The sequence below is a fragment of the Panulirus ornatus genome, chromosome 37 (assembly GCF_036320965.1).
Source record: "Panulirus ornatus isolate Po-2019 chromosome 37, ASM3632096v1, whole genome shotgun sequence".
NCBI classification, from domain to species: Eukaryota; Metazoa; Arthropoda; class Malacostraca; order Decapoda; family Palinuridae; genus Panulirus; species Panulirus ornatus.
In genome coordinates this window covers 19,938,713-19,959,569 of record NC_092260.1, presented here as the reverse complement: position 1 = coordinate 19,959,569, position 20,857 = coordinate 19,938,713, and the positions used below count along the sequence as shown (strand labels likewise).

The following is a 20,857-nucleotide window of genomic DNA, read 5'->3' as shown; positions in this document are numbered from 1 at the left end:
CAACAAATCTAGAGAATAAAAGGAAACGTCACGGAAATCAACACCGAGATTTATACATGTGGGGAAACAACACGAGCCTCTAATGGAACCATTCGTCATGACCCCCTCTGACCGTTCATGCTGCCTCAACACCACACCCGGGAGGAGCAGAACAAAGACACTTTAGGGAGGGTATTGATACATGTCTATGCAACATGGACGTTTGTGGCGACGGTCCGTAAAGTTTTATCTGATAATCACAGTGTTCATGATAACCATGACAGAAATAAATGTTAGTACTCTTTGCGATATATATATATATATATATATATATATATATATATATATATATATATATATATATATATATATATATATATATAAAGGTGGATTGATTCTCCTTTAGGCAAATAAGTAGCACTAAGTTTGCCCTGCGTCATGTCCACACTGTGCCTAGCTTCGTCCAGTTGACTTAGCGCTGAACGCCTGTCATGCATCATTTGATCGCTCGATAACTTAATGGAGGTCACCTGGTCGGTGGTGTGCGTACCGTGGGGAGAGAGGGAGACCTTCGATCATTAACCATACACTGGGTCCTCAGTATTGCCTGCGCCTTCAGCGTCGTCGCTCGGGCATACCAGCCTAGCGCCAGGACTGGCTACGTCAGTGGCTGCTTCGAATATTGCTTCAGCGGTGGTGGCTGGGTCACGTAGCGCCTGGGGACGGGTTTTGGTCAGGTATTCCTTCGAACTGCAAATCAGATATTCTTGTTTTTGAATTGTTTCTGTTAAACGTTCTATCATCACCCGTTCCTTTATATCAACCACTTCTTGTTATAAGATCTATTCAAACGTTCGTAGTATACATATGCCAATGACGTTTACAACTTCAGAGTTTTACAGCCAGAAATCCCTCCGTGCTTCATTCACCACACGCGTTCATCTTGCTCAACAGGGTTTGCTGCGAGAAGCCAAAGGCCAACATGAAGCTGCCGTCAGTGCCGGGCTTTCTATCACCCAGCAAGTCTGAGGGGAAGTCTGCACGGCCTGAGAGGCGATTCGTCACCTTAGCGGCTCCTCTACTGTGGCTGGGCTCGCTTATGGGTTCCTTCCCGCTATGCAAGGTACAACCGAGCCCTCTTGATCCAGAACGAGACCCAGACCGCGTGAATTCTATTGCAAGGCCCCCTGAACGCGGGACAGGTACTTAATGGATCTATAATTGGTGATTACAGTGCTGTATGAGATCGTTACTGAGTGTATGTGATGGCCTTGAGCAGCAGGATTTAGTTATGCAATTAGGGGGACTTAATCCCTTTATTGTAGGGGACGAAGGTGGTCATAGGACAAATGACAATGTCATACGACACAAGAAGAAGAGGGACACGGTACATTGACAAGGTGAATTTCTTTGAAATTTTATGTTTGTGGTGAATCTACATCTGATGTAGACGTCACGATACTAATGCTTCTTTGTGCAGATTCCCACTTCCCACGAGAGAAAACTGACAAATGAACAGATCTGAGAAAAACTATCTATGCAAATGAAAAAGTGGAAGATGGATGATGGCGTAAACATGACAGGGAGGAGAACCGTAAATGAACCTGATATAAAAAAGTAATATGATGGTGCTGGATGCGAAGGAGTCGAAAAGTTACACTCGGATGAATGATGAGAATTTCGAAAATATGTGGCTTTAAATAATTTGAAGATATTTACAGCTGAGATGAAGGAATGGACTGTAATGGTTCACACAGAGGACTGAGGGCTAGGTGAGTGGCGCTGGTGATCGAAAGGGACATAATGAAATTCACGAAAATCAGAAAACTGTCTTCAGTTCTCACAGCTATTGCTTGAAGACGAAAGTTAATATGTTCTGTTGTATGGTAGGAAAAGGCTAAGCATGCAGCATCAATATGCAGGGAAAAGAACATCCTACAAGGATAAGCTTTAAGCTTTCTTACAAAATGGACTTTTAATTAAAGAAACTAAAGAGGTGAAGCATAGAAAAGAGTACTTGAGTTAGAGGTAATGATGAGGTGATATGTAAACAGAGTTACATGAAGCATAGCTAGGGTGTTATGATGAGACAGAGGGAATAAGAGGATAGGATAGACCAATGATTAGGTTGAAGGATAGACCACGTCCGGGGGAGTAGATAGACGGAGAATACAGATGAATGACAGACTAAGATGCAAGGATGAACCCTGTGAGTGGTGTACAAGGACTGACCACATACGAAGTGCTGCTAGAACAGACTGAGAGTGAGATGCGAGGCGAGGTGTGATATATGACCGATAATGATGCGCAGCAAGGCTAGTCCAACAGGAACATGAGAGGAGAGACCGAGAGTATGAATCTACTGACTAAAAACCGTGGCAGCACAAGGATAGGTCTAGACTGAACTAGAAGGACAGACAGACTCCTGGAGGTGCATCGGTGACATATGTATTAGCACAGCGATCTGAAGTTGCACAGAAACGTAGGTACATGAAGTAACAGAGCATCTACAGCCAATAGAATATGAATCACAATATTCTACTCTGCTTTGGGCCTTCAGTATCAACCTATACGGTATACTGTGTGTGGACACTGTCAACAAATCGTATGGGATACGCAGGTTAGAGCGGAAGAAAATGGTAAGAGAAAAATATAAAAAGTAGTCTATTGTTCGTATTCATATCAACCTCTTCCTTTCAGGAGATTCTGGTCGCCGTTACCGTCGCTTTGCCCTGAGCGGCTTCAAGACCTTCCTCTCCCTAGTGTGGATTGGCGGCCTTATCTTCGTGATCGTGTCGGACATTCCTGTGAACGCTAGTAAGAAAGAGATAGCGAGGGTTGATCACGCATGTGATCCTTATGTACCAGAGATTAGCCAAAGAAACCGGACTTGCCCGAGTTAATATAAATATCAGAACCTTCCCTATATATGTGTGTATATATATATATATATATATATATATATATATATATATATATATATATATATATATATATATATATATATACATATATATATACATATATATATATATATATATATATATATATATATATATATATATATATATATATATATATATATATATATATATATATACTCCCTGGGGATAGGGGTGAAAGAATACTTCCTACGTATTCCCTGCGTGTCGTAAAAGGCGACTAAAAGGGGAGGGAGCGGGGGGCTGGAAATCCCCCCCTCCAGAATGTATTTCATATATATATATATATATATATATATATATATATATATATATATATATATATATATATATATATATATTGATGTGATAAGGAACCACCTGCAAGAGGTTACATTGCGAATGAAAAGTCACCTTCGGCGAGGCTGTAACACGGAGTACTGTCTCTTCAAAGACCTTCTCACATTGAAGAAGAATTCATTTCCCTGCTCTGCTACTGGAGGTATCGCAGCCTTAGACTGTAGGAGCCTTCAGAAAGGTCCTGATATGTAGATTCACATAAAACTGAATACGAAAGCATATTCACAAATATCAATCTTCTTTTTTTTTATGTTCTCTAATTCTCTCAATATTAATCTAACATTAGGTGCGTGCTCAAATTCCAGTTATTCCAAAATCATTCATTTTATTTCATTCAAGCATTGGCCATCACAGAGGCATCATCAGGAATCTACCAAAAAAGAGAAAAAATTTGCGTCACAGAACTTGGATATAGGATGTAAAACGGCAAACAACATGTATATAAAAAACCAAATTCGGAAAAACCACAGTACATAGAACATGAAAAGTGAGGGAAAACACATTTGTTTCCAAATTTGTTTTTTTTTTTATATACATGGTGTTTGCGTCTTACATTCTATATCCAAGTTCTGTGACGCAAATTTTTTCTCTTTTTTGTAGGTTCCTAATGATGCCTCTGCGAAGGCCAAAGCTTGAATGAAATAGAATGGATCATTTTGGACAACTGGTGTTTGAGCACCCACCTAATGGTAGAATAATGTGAAGAAAATTAGAGAACATAAAAAAGAAAATTATTAATGTAGATATGCAGTCGCTTTCAATTCTACATACATTCGAGAAAACCTTATCCCATATTACACGAATGAATGTATGCATGTGTGTGTGTGTGTGTGTGTGTGTGTGTGTGTGTGTGTTTAATCATAAAGTAATAAGAAAAAGTTACATACCTAAAATCTATTAATCATTTACCTTCACTATCTGCTGATATTCATGTAAAAATCTACTTCCAGGTATGAAATTTGAAGTGAGCACAATGTCCTTCTTATACCAACTGATCGTTGTGTTTGAAATTAGTAAGTACACTTTACTATGTACTGTTTACATATTCTTGTTGTGTTAGTGCTTCATTGTGCAAAACGTGCGGGGAGACTAGGACTATGATGGCCAACGTAACGTTACATATAAGTTTCATGTGTCTCTCTTGTTGCTATCCTACACCTGAAGGAAACTTTGTGTTGAAGCTTCTTTACTAATAAAAAACTGTATCGTTACTTCTTTAGTGTCAAGAAACCTTGTATCGAAACTTTTACAATAACAAGAAACCTTGTGTCGAAACTTCCACATTAACACGAGACCTTGTGTCGAAACATCTATCAGAACAAATGTATTTTAAGAACATAATCGGCATATTTTTTTCCTTTTTTATATCTTCAGTCGCGTACATCTCTGGATGGATGATGGTGTGCCGATCCAAGAGAGTAGGAGGGCACCTGGCAGCCCTGGACGAACTGGATGACTCCATCCCCTCCACAGGCACCAGAGCCAGATCCATCCTAGCAAAGGGTATCGCACTCATGCTTGTTCAACTAGCCCTTGACCTCTGCATCTTCATGACTCACAATAACAGAAACAGCATAGGATCTGCCGTACTTGTGGTGGTGAGTGTGGGAGGGAAGTGAATTACAGTTTCCGATCTCCTTACTCGAAATTCATGGGTGATGATTTTCACGTATGTTTATAGTAATGTGACTTTCTATCCTATAAGTGCACCTATGCTTTCAAAACGCAGGTGGTTTCATATAGACTAGATCTGAATTCAAGCCGCTCTTAAGAGGATAGAAATTGAGCAATGAATCTTTTCGTCAATAGCATGTTATCACAGGGATGACAAATATAGCTTTACGTGCGCTTATGACAGGTATTCATACGTAGTCGGTGGCGATTCTTCGACCAAATCTCTGGTGTCTAGTGGTGCCATCAGCTTTGCAAGAGACGGATGCAGTCGAAAAAATTCCTGGCACATCTACATCAAAAGCATGGCTGAGTGTCCAATCGCTCCATTGTTAGTGAAAGCAAAAGGAAAGAGTTATTGCCCAAGTTTTTCCTAAAGCAGTAGGGACAAATCTGTTAAAGAGATGGAATAACGAGTGAGAGGGAATGGAATAGAAAGAGAGAGGGAATGAGGATGTTGGCGTTACGGGAGGGCAGATGTGAGATTTTGTCTTTCAGACTGATGGTAAGGCTCTGCACTGACACTCGGGATATGGAGGGTGTGGACGTTTGAAGAGAGTGGCAAACGCAGCATATATGAGTGAGGAGGTGACGACGATAAGTGACAAGGAAAGACGGAGAGTGGAAAGGAAAATTTGACTGAGAGAATACGTAAGTGTGTGAGTGAGGTATATACATGGTGTAAATGGTAGGAGGGTGTTCTGCTCGGGGTGGCGATGAATGGATAAGACTCTTCATGGAACATCCTAATACCTAGTAGGAAACAACATTATACGAGAGGGAGATGAAGAGATTTCTTTCACGGGAATTTTTGGGCGTTACTCCTATCTATTAGTATGGACTGGAGATTAAGAGTATTACACATGGTACTATATACATTCTCGCCGCGAGTAAAATCTCTTACCATCTACCTGTAACCGTGGATTATGTGTGATATCCCCAGTATCAACTCTCATCATGACACAGCCCTTCAGCCTTCGTTAAAAGGAAGAGTTTACCAACTAAAAAGCAAAAAAAAAAGAAATCAAATTTGCTAAAGGAAAACCCTTAACATTTACCACAGACAAACATACAAAGAGAGAGAGAGAGAGAGAGAGAGAGAGAGAGAGAGAGAGAGAGAGAGAGAGAGAGAGAGAGAGAGAGAGAGAGAGAGAGAGAGAGAGAAGCAAATCTGACTTAAGTCATTCACAGACAAGGATGAGAGATATACATTATTGCATTACTCGATAGCTTCGTGCAAGTCTCTGACGAGGGCTTTGTTGTGAGGGGATGATGCTTGCATTCTACCTTCTCGTCTCTGCAGGTGATGTGCTCTCATTTCAAAGTCCACTCCAGATTCTACTTGTTCATGTCGTGCCTCAGCGTGGCTCACCTCTCCGACAAACTGAAGGCAGCCAACGAGCAGCTCAAGGAGGCCGTTTCCACCTGCGATACAGCCGCGCTCAAGGATTTGATAAAACTCATTATGAAGATCAGGTTTGTACTGTTCACCTCGACAGGGTTGAATTTCATCAACTGCATATCATGTGGGTCTTAGTGCCTGTGAATATTCTCGCTTCTGCTCCCCTCAAAGCCGCAAACATGTTCTGTATAGAAGAACTTCCTTTGTAGAAAAATCACTTACATTGATCAAAAAGAGCATTGGTCCCAGCATGGTGCCCTGAGGGATTCTACAGATGAGCTCAAGCAGTATCGTGAAAGCTTCTCTGACTTGTATTTGAGTAAGCGCGAATGTGCGTTCGTGTATTCCTTTGTAAGTATATACGAGTGTGTGCATTTCATTTTATATATCTTTATATGTATGTATGCGTGTGTTCGCGTGCGTGAATGTGTGTCTGCCATCTGTGGGCTTGCGCACGTCTATGGATTTACGAATATATGTATGCGTGTATTTGTCTAAGCACGCATGCGTATACATCATATGTCTAAACGCGTCTTTGTTTTAGGAATACGTCTGCAAGCAAACTGGCGAATCACTCGCATAGTTTTGTCGCCTGATCCTCATATACACATGGAGGTATCACTTCACCACGTCTTCCCTCCTGTCTCGTTCACAGGAGCGCGTGCGACCAATCACAGGAGGTGTTTCAGGTGGCAGTGGCGTGTACTTTCCTGTACAACGCTTTCGCCAATGTATGCTGGACGGTGCAGTCCTACTACCTAGCTCAAAAAGACGTGATCGACTTGTCACAAATGGCTCTTGTCATCGGAATCGTGGGTGTTACTTACGAGATCTTTCTGGTCACTGTCTCCACTGCTCACACTTGCTCTAAGGTGGTAAGTGACTGGCTAGATAATGTTCCTCAGGCCATGTGATCCTTCTAAAGTTCCGGAGAATTGAATTCGATTAGAAACGGTTGAGAGACAGCATGTCACTCTCTAAGTCAAGTTAGATGTATTGTATCAGCATAGCGTCGAGCTGTTTACTCTGGCATATGCTCATCTCATCAACACTTGAACTATCAATTGCAAAAATTCGTACCAATTCTGAAATATCCAATAGAATGTATCTGTCAATATATGTCCTTGCTAAACGCCTCGTATGTGGACATCTGGAAGAGATCTGTTCAGAGCATTTGATTCAGAAATTCTATTGTTCTATTCAAACAATTTACTCGCATCTTTCATCCTTTCATCTCAGGCGAAAGATACGGAACTACTTCTTCTCCAACAAGGTGATGCGGAGGACCGGTTCTCTATGACGGTGAGTCTAAAATGCTGCTATAAGGTCAAGGACTGATACGTTATATAAAAGTTCTACCGGACTGAGCAACCTCGGCAGAAGGTAGGTGTATGAATACGTGATGCACCACACCACTTCTGTCGTATGGGAGGTTAAGGAGATTCTGCTGTTCCATCTATTTCTAATGGGGATTAGGTTAAGGAGAATGATACATTAAGAACATGTTACAGCGCCAATCACCGCTGGTAATGGCAGATCATGGTAGCTTAAGCTTATCAGTCAAAGCAATAGCAGTGCACATATGTAGGTCCAGGAAGTACATATCATATCTATCAATTCAGCACTTAACCCGACGCTTGTCTAGCTATATGAGACCAGGACTCATCGTTTTACAGGTATCTGAACTTCGAACTGACCTGAGACATCATCAGGTCAATTTCACCTGCTTTGGGCTCTTCGGTCTTAGCAAGAAGGATTGGTTTACGGTGAGTAAATCCCGTTTGTTTCATCTTTGGGAAGTGGATGGAACAAGAGGAAACGAGGAAAGCAAGGAGGAGGTGTTTATGTATGTGTGTGTATGTATATATATATATATATATATATATATATATATATATATATATATATATATATATATATATATATATATATATATATATATATATATATATATATATATTGGAAAGGATCACAATTTTGCGCGTGATCAAGATATTCCTATGAGTTCACGGGGAAAATGAAACACGAAAAGTTCCCACGTGCACTTTCGTGTAATAATCACATCATCAGGGGAGACACAAGAGAGGAATATAACAGTCAGTTGATGTACAGCGGAGAGACGAAGCTAGGACGCCACTTGGTAAACATGTGATTTTGGACAATCATAGGAATATATATATATATATATATATATATATATATATATATATATATATATATATATATATATATATATATATATATATATATATACATCTGATGATAAAATCCCTTCAAGTTATGAGTTAGATAAGGCTCCAAATGAAGCTTTTTGTCAAGTGATACAACAACTCACACAACCTCCGAAATATAAGCTTTGGGTCTCATGTCTCTTAGATCTAAGAGACGACAATATACAGTTGGATTAGTATCTGATATAGACTTGTTAAGTTACGACCAACGCAAGTTACAATCTCAAATGCGACTTCCGACGATGGACGTATGGATGGATAGATGGACGGACGACAGACAGAGGGATGATGGATGGAAGGACGAGAACGGACGATGGACGGACACGAACACGGATGACTGACGGACGAACACGGACGAAGAAGACGACAGACAAAGCCGATCCCTCAGTGTCTATCAAGTTACGGAGGCGACACAACAATCAACCCTTTTCGACTTGTCATTTGATATCTATTGCGACAGATTTAGATAGAAAATAGTACAAGATATGACCTTTTTTCATCTAAATATATAAATCTCTATGATATAGCTCCATATAATGCTCATTCACATGGCTAGAAAAATGTACAGAGACAAATATAAAGAATGACTTCTTGACCCACAATACAAATAAGTCAACCATCCTGGGTTTTTTTTTTCTTCTTTTTTTCAGCAATATCAGTTCCTTGTAACAACAGTCTCCGTGGGAATGCAGTTTGCTCAAATCGACCTGAAACAGAATAAGGAGAAGTGACGAGTATATTGAGCAAATCGCTTCTCCTCCACCACCGGCAGACCTCCTCACCACTTCTACTGCTACATGGATTGTGTTGTCTTTTCATGAAGGCAATGTATCGTGTGTGTGTGTGTGTGTGTGTGTGTGTGTGTGTGTGTGTGTGTGTGTGTGTGTGTGTGTAGAATGTGATAGTTTTCTATGAAAACTTTTATTTTTCAGTTTAAACGAAATATAGACACCGTTCATCCTCTGATTTCGAATCACGTGTTACTCGTTCATCATTTCAGGTTATTTTTGCTATATGAATGGATGCCTGGCGCCACTTTTACCCGGGAATCTTCATATTCTGATTGACATATGGCGAAGATATTCGTCTTCTTCACTGAAAAGCATTAATTTGTATATGTGAGACAAGTATATGTTCAGAGATGTATCTAATAAAAATGTCAAAGCTATTTTCCTTTCTCTATACTCTATACACAGTACAACACTCAGTAGCGAAGGTAAATTTGCATTCATCACACATTGGTACATGACTTGTGCGATGACAGGAGCTGAATATTGATCATGAGTCACGAAAGTACGACAACAGGGAGCTGAATATTGATCGCGAGTCAGGAAATTACGACAACAGGGAGCTGAATATTGATCGCGAGTCAGGAAATTACGACAACAGGAAGCTGAATATTGATCACGAATCAGGAAAATACGACAACAGGGAGCTGAACATTGATCACGATTCACGTAACCTTGTGAGCCTAGGTGAGTAGTGAATGTTACCGGATCACAAAGGAACAGAACGGAAGATATCCTGCTGCAGGTGTTGCCTGATGTCTGACGGGGAGGTATGTAATCTCTTAGTCTTGATCACAGGAGGTCATGATCCAAAACCAAGTTTCTCAAAAGCCGTCTTTTTGGTATTTCTCTACACGTGATACAGTACAGGTGGAGACCTTATAATGGCAAGTCTTGTTTGGGTGTTGACATGATGATCTTCACCCACGGCAATCATATCGGACTTCCTCAGCCAGTAACTAAGTATGAGAGAATCCTTTTGTCCTTGTATCAAGTGTAGCTATGAAGGCCACACTGAAACACCATCCACGAGACACGAATTCATCAGGACGCTTCAATCCTTGGAGGCTTATGGGTACAGACAGACAAACACAGAACACCTCAACATCTACAAGACTAGAAACACTATCCTACGTCTGGGGTAGGACGAACCGCCCTGCTTACAAGCCATTCTTTACTGGTACTTTCTTACCAATTTTGTACGTTATATTATGCCATTAATATTACGGACAGCCCTACCCCTGATACGCCGCGAGTCTGCTCTAATGGTTTTCTTCAACCATTTTTCTGCAACGGGACATGACATTAGTTGTCGTTTTCTTTTCTCTTACGTTGGAATATATGCATGAACGATCCTCAAGACGACCGTGTTAGAAGCAGTGTGTTTTCCCACCTCACTCAGGACTTCTTTCCTTCTAAAGGTCATTCGGAAGCTGCGGGCACAGCTAAAGTTGTATGTTGGAAAGAGGTGCCTCGTTCAGTTACATGAAGAGCTATTTCTAACTGAAGCCCCGTGTTAGCTAAAAATTAAGGCGAGACAGATTTCAAGACAAAGATATATATATATATATATATATATATATATATATATATATATATATATATATATATATATATATATATATATATATATATATATATATACACAAAGTTTACACAGTGAGTGTGAAGTCATATTCGTTGCAGGTGTATCATTCACTGTCAGCGAACGGAAAAAGCACAGTTTTCTTCCCAGGATCATCACGCTCCAAAGAAGTCCACCTTCTTCATGTTCCTGCTCCTGTACATATGAGTAACGTAAGGACACAGACATATGTATCCGTATATATTTGTAGGTAACAACAATATATGCAAGTATATATACAACACATGTATTCGCAGATACATGCACAGAACGACGAGAGAGAGAGAGAGAGAGAGAGAGAGAGAGAGAGAGAGAGAGAGAGAGAGAGAGAGAGAGAGAGAGAGAGAGAGAGAGAGAGAGAGAGAGAGAGAGAGAGAGAGAGAGAGAGAGAGAGAGAGAGAGAGAGAGAAGGAGATCCCAACCCAGGAATCAAATAAGCTTCTTCAAGACAGGGAGAGAGTAGGATCAGCCACGAGACACCACATGTTGGGGGAAATGCCGCCACCCGCTTGGACCTGATGCAGTTATGGGACGCAGATGCGACACACACACCCGAGGAATTTTCTTCTCCCCCCTTCTCCCATATGGACACAATTTCCCGATCTTTTCTCGCAGGCGAATTCACCACGTCAGCATTAACTACAAAGTGACTGGAGCTCCGCCATCACTCAAGCCAAATCACCCTGCGTTTCAGCAGCAGTCGTCCCTATGGTCTTTGACGTAAGGCCATAACACAGTGCAAAAGAATACACGGATGTAAATACAAAAAGCATCAAAGAATACGCCAAAATAACCTCGTGTCCTACGCGAGCGAGCGCCCAGAGGCGGCCACTCATCACATCAGAGAGAATTCCTTGTTCTCTCCTGGTAATGAGTCGTTCGTGCATATATGAGAAATGGTGTTTACATTACCATCACGACATATCCCAGGCAGTTTGCTTTGCACCATCAGCGTAAATCGTGCTGTGCCGGGGGTCGGTCGAGGGTGCAATATCATAACGTTAGCAAGGAGGAACAGGAGGACTCTTGGAGCCGTGTCTGTACGTGAGGCCGGTACGTGAGGTTCCCCCCGTACCGCACGCGTACCGTGGCCTCGCCGCCCCACCGGTGGCGAGGAGGCCGCTGTTGTTGTCTGTTGTATCCGGTGGGTGGGTCATTGTTGTATTATTGAGGAGTCTGGTGGGCCGCCCTCGTCGGCTTTGTGTCAGGAGAACTCACTTTGCGTCAGGATGGACGTATGAGCGGGCGTGAGAGCTGATGGGATGCTCGCTCGAGATAGTGGGGTTGGGGTTGGGGGGTCATGGTCTCGTACCCCACACTGGCCCAACCATGTCAGTCACCGCAGCGAATATCCGAAGGTCATGCTAGAAGGGCTGTTTGTGTTTGTGTTTGTCTGTGTGTGTGTGTGTGTGTGTGTGTGTGTGTGTGTGTGTGTGTGTGTGTGTGTGTGTGTGTGTGTGTGTGTGTGTGTGTGGGTCGGTCTCCGTCTGTGTCAGCTATTCTGACGTTTATATCAAGGGAGAGGGAATCTGCCGGGAATGAAATGATAGGTAGATTATTCGGCGAAGTTGTGCGAGTCTGTCTCATGTTTAACGAGCAGGATGCAGTTTAAATGGAGGTCTGGTTATCGTGGCTACAACTCGAACTTCTGTGCTTTATTCATCGGGCATTAACAGCGTTCGGTGAATGATTCAGTATTTCATTAGAATGGAGGGTTCGACCCCCATGCAGGCTTGATCCCGGACGGACCCAAGGTGACTCGCGTGTATGTATGGCCTTCAACCTCCTGATCCTGTTCATTGCCGAACTCCATTACAATAGCTAATATATTTCATGCCAACGTATGTCATTACAGAGTAACGTCTTAACCTCATAGCACTTCCATTTTTCACTCCCAGATGCTCTTGGTTCGGGCTGACACGCTATAACTTAAGAGTCTCCTCCTCGCCATTCAGTGAGTGAAGAGCCAGGGTTCTGTGAAACATGCCGCAAACCAGGTCTTAATCCCAACCAGAAAGTTCCTTGGACTCTAAGGGACGCGTAGTGTTCTCTGCAGCAACCTTTCACTGGAGACATACACCTCTACACCGTCCAGTGAGCCGTTGGTGTCCCCAACTACACGATCCAACTTTTCCAAAGTCCTTATAAGTTACGTTTCCGTGCAATTCTTATCTGAAAGAACATTCTTTTTCCTCTCTCTCTCTCTCTCTCTCTCTCTCTCTCTCTCTCTCTCTCTCTCTCTCTCTCTCTCTCTCTCTCTCTCTCTAACATCTGACTCATGCAGGTGCCCTTCATTACAGACATGCCTGATTCATGTCCCACTCTACTGTTCAAAATCTAATCTTTTTGTTTTAATTATATTCTTCGTAACAAGAGCCTGTTCGCCGATTCATGTCTGTTGTTTTGATAAAAGTTTCTTAAAGAAAAGTGTAAGGCTTATTTCCTTCTAATATGTCTCTTTGAACGTCTTGAGTCATTATAACACCTCTCTATCTGTTTCTTCTCCTTGTGTTATAAACCTCTTTCGCAACGACGGCACTGCGTCTCTAACTCCTTGCCGCATCTAACTCCTTGTTTCAACACCACCTCTCACTCGATACAGCCGGAGACAACGCCTTCTCACAATGATCTCTCAGTTCTTGACCCCATAGCACTGATGGAGCTTCCTGTACATACTGGGATTCACGAAGCAGTCTGACAGCCTCAAGTTGCAACCTACTCCTCTTGCTTCAGTTTCCGTCGCACAGGTCTCATTTCTTCCTATCCTTATTACTATAAACTCATTGTGCTTGTGTTATCTATCAGTGCCGCTGCAAGGTAATATATAAATTAGCAACACGCAGTTCTGACAGGTTGTTGTTTATCTCCTGCCTTATCAAGTTTATCCCGACACTCATAATGCTACTTCAAATGTTGCGGGCTTTTCCATTCTTAAATGTATCTAACTTCATTACCATAACTCGAAAGACTTCCCTTAAGATCCTTATTTTACTCGCCTGTGTTGCATATCCTAATAGTCACCACCACTCTAAATCATTTACATTTAGAGCCATTCACCTCAGCATTCCATCAGGCATTTTGTCCAATTCGCCCCCAGAGCACAACCACACAATTCGTGTATCTATAAACCGCTGTGCACAATTGTCCCCTCCTCTCCCCCAAGCCTCTCCGTCCAATTAAGAAGCTTGTCATCCTCCCGCTGGCAATATGTGTCACAAGGAGAGACGTGTGAGGATCTCTTCTCTAACCTCTTACAGTTCCTCTCCACGCTCGAGGACTGTCTCGCTCGTGTTGCATTTTTTTTTCTTCTTTTTTTTCTTTTGGTCGTGTTTCGTTTGCATGCTGTAAATGAAATATGGTTACGTTCCCACTCTAATCAGAGAGCAGCCATCGTCCCAACGAAACTCGTATGTTTGCTCGTTCATTAAAGGATGCACTGAGTCAACAAAACCAACACGTCAGATAATTAGCTTCGTCCTAATATTTGTCACACAACGAAGTTCTGATTTCGGCCTCCTTCTTGGACTCGGGATTTATCCTGACGCCAGTCATGGGTCGGAGGACAAGGAGGTTTTAAGTTCTCCTTTCCACTTGTAAAATTTACGGGATCGTCGTTAAACTTCGATGACTGTATTATCACGGGCTATGATTCTTCCTTGCGTTTCTACTCTTGCCATACAAAGTTATGAGAGAGAGAGAGAGAGAGAGAGAGAGAGAGAGAGAGAGAGAGAGAGAGAGAGAGAGAGAGAGAGAGAGAGAGAGAAAACAGAGAGAGAAATTGGGACTGACGAATGGTGAAATGAAATCTAAGAACGGATGGGACGAAAACGGGCGGATTTTGGATCCAGACATTACAGACGAGGATGAAACATGCAACAATGCCCTTGGTAACAGCATGTTGGAGTGTCAGCTGTTAATAGTAAGACTATCAAACACGTTCCCCCTCCCTCCCTCGCCTCCCCAATATTACCATTAAGGCGCGCAATTTCAGAGAGAAAATGGTGCACTTATGCATGTCTGATCCCACTCTTAACGTGGTAGTGACGACCCTTGGAATGGCATGGGACAGCCAGATGGGTCTAGATACAGTCACTAATTGATTTTTTCTTTCTCCAGGGGGAGGAAGGAGGTGGAGGATGAACTATATGTTTTTCCTAGTACGATTTAGGATGTAACACACTTAAATACGACGTCGAGTGTGTTAGATATGAAAATATATTCTGTGTGTGTGTGTGTGTGTGTGTGCGTTTGCGCGCGAGTAAGGTGTAAAAACGTATGTGTAATTACCTTCCTAAATATATATATATATATATATATATATATATATATATATATATATATATATATATATATATATATATATATATATATATATATATATATATATCCCTGGGGATAGGGGAGAAAGAATACTTCCCACGTATTCCCTGCAGGTCGTAGAAGGCGACTAAAAGGGGAGGGAGCGGGTGGCTGGAAATCCTCCCCTCTCTCTTTTTTTTTAATTTTCCAAAAGAGGGAACAGAGAAGGGGGCCAGGTGAGGATATTCCCTCAAAGGCCCAGTCCTCAGTTCTCAACGCTACCTCGCTAATGCGGGAAATGGCGAATAGTATGAAAGAAAGAAGAAAGATATATATATATATATATATATATATATATATATATATATATATATATATATATATATATATATATATATATATATATATATGGACACTGTAAACAGTTCCATATCCCCTGTAGATCTATCTATTGTTTTTGTCTACTTCTCTTTAATTCAATAAGGGAAGAACACCATGGCCTTCCAGTTTCCTTATACATCCTTCCAACAGCATCAGATGAGCATGATCCTCTTACCTCCAGACGGATCCGGTTGCAGCCGAGCAGGCATCACCCACGACCCATTACGCTACGATCCTTCTCTTCTTTGTTTTTCCCTTTTTATTTATATTTCACCGTTTTGTTCCACCATTAAGCTGCAACTGAACTGGAGTCATCTAAACAAATTTGTGTTATAAAACTGTACATTCTCTTTCCTGGAAATGTTAGTATTTCCAGTTTGTAATCACGACACTTGTAACATAACAGTGATAGGATCGTATATTGTAAGGAATTATCGCTAGAATAATTGAAATTGAGAGATTTGACTAATCTAGAGCGAGCAAATAGCTAATAATCCAGTTGTCGCGTTTCTCCCTCTTTTTTTTCATATAACGATACAACCTAATTAACAGCGCAATTATGCCTACAATTAGTTGCGATGTCACCAGGAGAGTTAATGAGAAAAACAGCTTTTTTGAGACATCTGATTTGGAAAAAATTTGATATTCAAAAGCGTTGCTTAATATATATATATTTTTTTTTTTTTTTTTTTTTTTTTTTTTTTACTTTGTCGCTGTCTCCCGCGTTTGCGAGGTAGCGCAAGGAAACAGACGAAAGAAACGGCCCAACCCCCCCCATACACATGTACATACATACGTCCACACACGCAATACACATACCTACACAGCTTTCCATGGTTTACCCCAGACGCTTCACATGCCTTGATTCAATCCACTGACAGCACGTCAACCCCTGTATACCACATCGCTCCAATTCACTCTATTCCTTGCCCTCCTTTCACCCTCCTGCATGTTCAGGCCCCGATCACACAAAATCCTTTTCACTCCATCTTTCCACCTCCAATTTGGTCTCCCTCTTCTCCTCGTTCCCTCCACCTCCGACACATATATCCTCTTGGTCAATCTTTCCTCACTCATTCTCTCCATGTGCCCAAACCACTTCAAAACACCCTCTTCTGCTCTCTCAACCACGCTCTTTTTATTTCCACACATCCCTCTTACCCTTACGTTACTTACTCGATCAAACCACCTCACACCACACATTGTCCTCAAACATCTCATTTCCAGCACATCCATCCTCCTGCGCACAACTCTATCCATAGCCCACGCCTCGCAACCATACAACATTGTTGGAACCACTATTCCTTCAAACATACCCATTTTTGCTTTCCGGGATAATGTTCTCGACTTCCACACATTTTTCAAGGCTCCCAAAATTTTCGCCCCCTCCCCCACCCTATGATCCACTTCCGCTTCCATGGTTCCATCCGCTGACAGATCCACTCCCAGATATCTAAAACACTTCACTTCCTCCAGCCTCTCACCATTCAAACTCACCTCCCAATTGACTTGACCCTCAACCCTACTGTACCTAATAACCTTGCTCTTATTGACATTTACTCTTAACTTTCTTCTTCCACACACTCTACCAAACTCCGTCACCAGCTTCTGCAGTTTCTCACATGAATCCGCCACCAGCGCTGTATCATCAGCGAACAACAACTGACTCACTTCCCAAGTTCTCTCATCCCCAACAGACTTCATACTTGCCCCTCTTTCCAAAACTCTTGCATTTACCTCCCTAACAACCCCATCCATAAACAAATTAAACAACCATGGAGACATCACACACCCCTGCCGCAAACCTACATTCACTGAGAACCAATCACTTTCCTCTCTTCCTACACGTACACATGCCTTACATCCTCGATAAAAACTTTTCACTGCTTCTAACAACTTGCCTCCCACACCATATATTCTTAATACCTTCCACAGAGCATCTCTATCAACTCTATCATATGCCTTCTCCAGATCCATAAATGCTACATACAAATCCATTTGCTTTTCTAAGTATTTCTCACATACATTCTTCAAAGCAAACACCTGATCCACACATCCTCTACCACTTCTGAAACCACACTGCTCTTCCCCAATCTGATGCTCTGTACATGCCTTCACCCTCTCAATCAATACCCTCCCATATAATTTACCAGGAATACTCAACAAACTTATACCTCTGTAATTTGAGCACTCACTCTTATCCCCTTTGCCTTTGTACAATGGCACTATGCAAGCATTCCGCCAATCCTCAGGCACCTCACCATGAGTCATACATACATTAAATAACCTTACCAACCAGTCAACAATACAGTCACCCCCTTTTTTAATAAATTCCACTGCAATACCATCCAAACCTGCTGCCTTGCCGGCTTTCATCTTCCGCAAAGCTTTTACTACCTCTTCTCTGTTTACCAAATCATTTTCCCTAACCCTCTCACTTTGCACACCACCTCGACCCAAACACCCTATATCTGCCACTCTGTCATCAGACACATTCAACAAACCTTCAAAATACTCATTCCATCTCCTTCTCACATCACCACTACTTGTTATCACCTCCCCATTTACGCCCTTTACTGAAGTTCCCATTTGCTCCCTTGTCTTACGCACCCTATTTACCTCCTTCCAGAACATCTTTTTATTCTCCCTAAAATTTACTGATAGTCTCTCACCCCAACTCTCATTTGCCCTTTTTTTCACCTCTTGCACCTTTCTCTTGACCTCCTGTCTCTTTCTTTTATACTTATATATATATATATATATATATATATATATATATATATATATATATATATATATATATATATATATATATATATATATATATATATATATATATGTATATTACTGCAGTTTGGAAGAAAGATGTTGCTTATATTATACAACATTTCCGTACTGCAATGGTTCCCTTCGTCGACGAGCCAAAGAGAAAACGAGGGGCTGGACTGAGGGGTTTGGTCATAGAAAGTTCCTAACTGGAGACCGTCTTTTCAGTGATGTGAGGACTGTCATCCGGAGATGCCTTTACAGGGATGTACTGCGAGTCTCTTCCCAGGATAGACTGAGTGTATCTGTTCTCACAGTCTATGTCATCAAGCTGGTTTACAAACTTAGAGGATGTGAGCAAGTTGCGCCTGACTCTTTTCTCCTCCAGTGTGGACAAAAACTTAAGGCCTTCCAGCCTTTCCTACAACTCAGCATCCTTTATCTAAAGTTACATCCTTTTCTTTCGCCTTCTTATGATCCTCTATTACCTTCTTTAAGGGCAGTGACAATAACCTACACCTGCTTAAGTTATTCGTTTATGGTATTTATCGTCCTTCTTTAAAACATCTTTAAAAATCTCCACCTTGCTTACGACAGATACTGCAAACCATTCCACCTCCTTCGGATCGGAATGTGACAACGAAATATGTCAAGCTGCAATCTCATCAGAACAGGACACCGAGAACAGGAGCTCGGATGAGCGTATCAAGATCCGTTCCACCCGTTACAAAATCCGGTCGTAACGAAATATCCGGCAGTTCGTGATCTAAACGTACGTGAGGAGGAGGAGGAGGAGGAGACGTTCCTCCCGGATCCTGCAGCGAGATGAAAGAATGCTCCTGCTTGACAAAGGCAGAATCTTTTCCGGCTTAATATCATCCCTCCTCCTTTACAGTTGCACGGAAGTCTCCCGGCAGAAAGGCACACCCGAGTTTTATGAGGTGAATGACGCTGCCTGAGTTACAACAGTTCACCTTCTGTCGAGGTCTTTGCATTCTTTTTTAAGGGGGAATAGGAGGAGGAGGAGGAGGAGGAGGAGGAGGAGAGGAATCTTCTTCCCGAGTGGATCTGTTTCCTCAGCTCTCACGTGTCTCATACCACCTCCCTCCAACTGAGGAAAGTCGAGCTGGAAATAGCTGGACGGTTGTAGGGTCTGACGGGGATATACCAGTGTCGATGAATTAAACTGATTTGACATGAAAGAAACACATTTCTTTCCCTCTCTCTTATTTGGGGCGTTCCTATGTTATTCTTTCAAAGAACAGCATGACTTTTTCAAAGAATAAAAAAAAAAATTACGAAATACATGTAAAACACCGTCGTTACACCTCAGAAACACTGTTCATATGTTTGAAGAAAGAAATCAAATAAACACACCTTTTTCTTTCTTCTAAAATCTTCATATTTTCTTCTATTTGGGAAATATAGTTTCAATAGTGATATACCTCACACCTCCTCACAGTATATATATCATCATCCACATATGTCTATCACGGGTATTCGATTCTTACCACATTAGAGAACCCTGAAAAAAAATATTTTCCAACATGTTCATTCCCCTTACACCACTGAAACCCCACTAGTGATGTGGTAACTCGCTGGGGTCAAATGCAATCTTCCTTCGTTAGGATCATTATAAAGTCCAAGACAATGATTCCCGTAACATATATCTTTCCCAGATATACGCACTCTTACATATATTCATATATCACCATGATGGATACTTCCATTTTCCTCCCCTTAAAGACCTGTCGAGGAAACCCCGTAAGTTCGCAGGGAGTTTTGAGGTACAATTTCCAAAGCGTGTTCGTCTGTTTCTGTCTCCCTTCTTCCCTCCCTGGATCCCTCCCTCCCTCCCTCCCATCTGATAGCCAAATAGGCAATCACGTCTGTCACTCCCTTGACACTCGCTACATCAAGGATCTCGCAATATTTTATGTCCTTCTTTTCCAGAGATTCGCCCCCTTATTTCTTTTTCCTCCTCCTCTTTAATCTCGACGTCTAATCAAGGATCTACTTGAAGGGGTCCCTAACCAGAAAATCTACTAAGTCGTCTTAATCTTGATTCCAACATTTTTCCTTAAACTGATTTGGATCTCAGTGATGATATGTTTCCAGTTGACAGCGAATTTGTTGGGAATGCTTGACACACGTAATGCGAGAATGGGAAATAAGCAAAGACGTCTACAGTTACCGTAGACAACTTCGTTGTATATGCCCCTCTCACAGTAATCCTAATCCCCCAGTTGTTTTTTCCTCATAACTGATTTCGATACAGCGTTTTCCTCTCACAGAATCTATATAGAACGTCTGTCTTTACTTTGTTATTTACTCGATAATCGCCGTATCCTCGCTCATATCTCTACTACCCTGATAGACTTCCCAATTTTCGGCATTTTATTCCTTCACACCCTCAGCTCCTATTCTCCTAGGTT

General features: G+C 41.7%; 1 long non-coding RNA gene across 1 annotated transcript; it reads left to right on the top strand.

The window, feature by feature from the left end:
- Positions 1-7,572: 7,572 nt before the first annotated feature.
- On the top strand, positions 7,573-9,651 carry LOC139760723 (uncharacterized). The gene is made up of 3 exons (XR_011715392.1): positions 7,573-7,635; positions 8,010-8,099; positions 9,215-9,651. It is a non-coding gene; the product is annotated as an uncharacterized lncRNA (long non-coding RNA).
- The last annotated feature ends 11,206 nt before the right edge of the window (positions 9,652-20,857 follow it).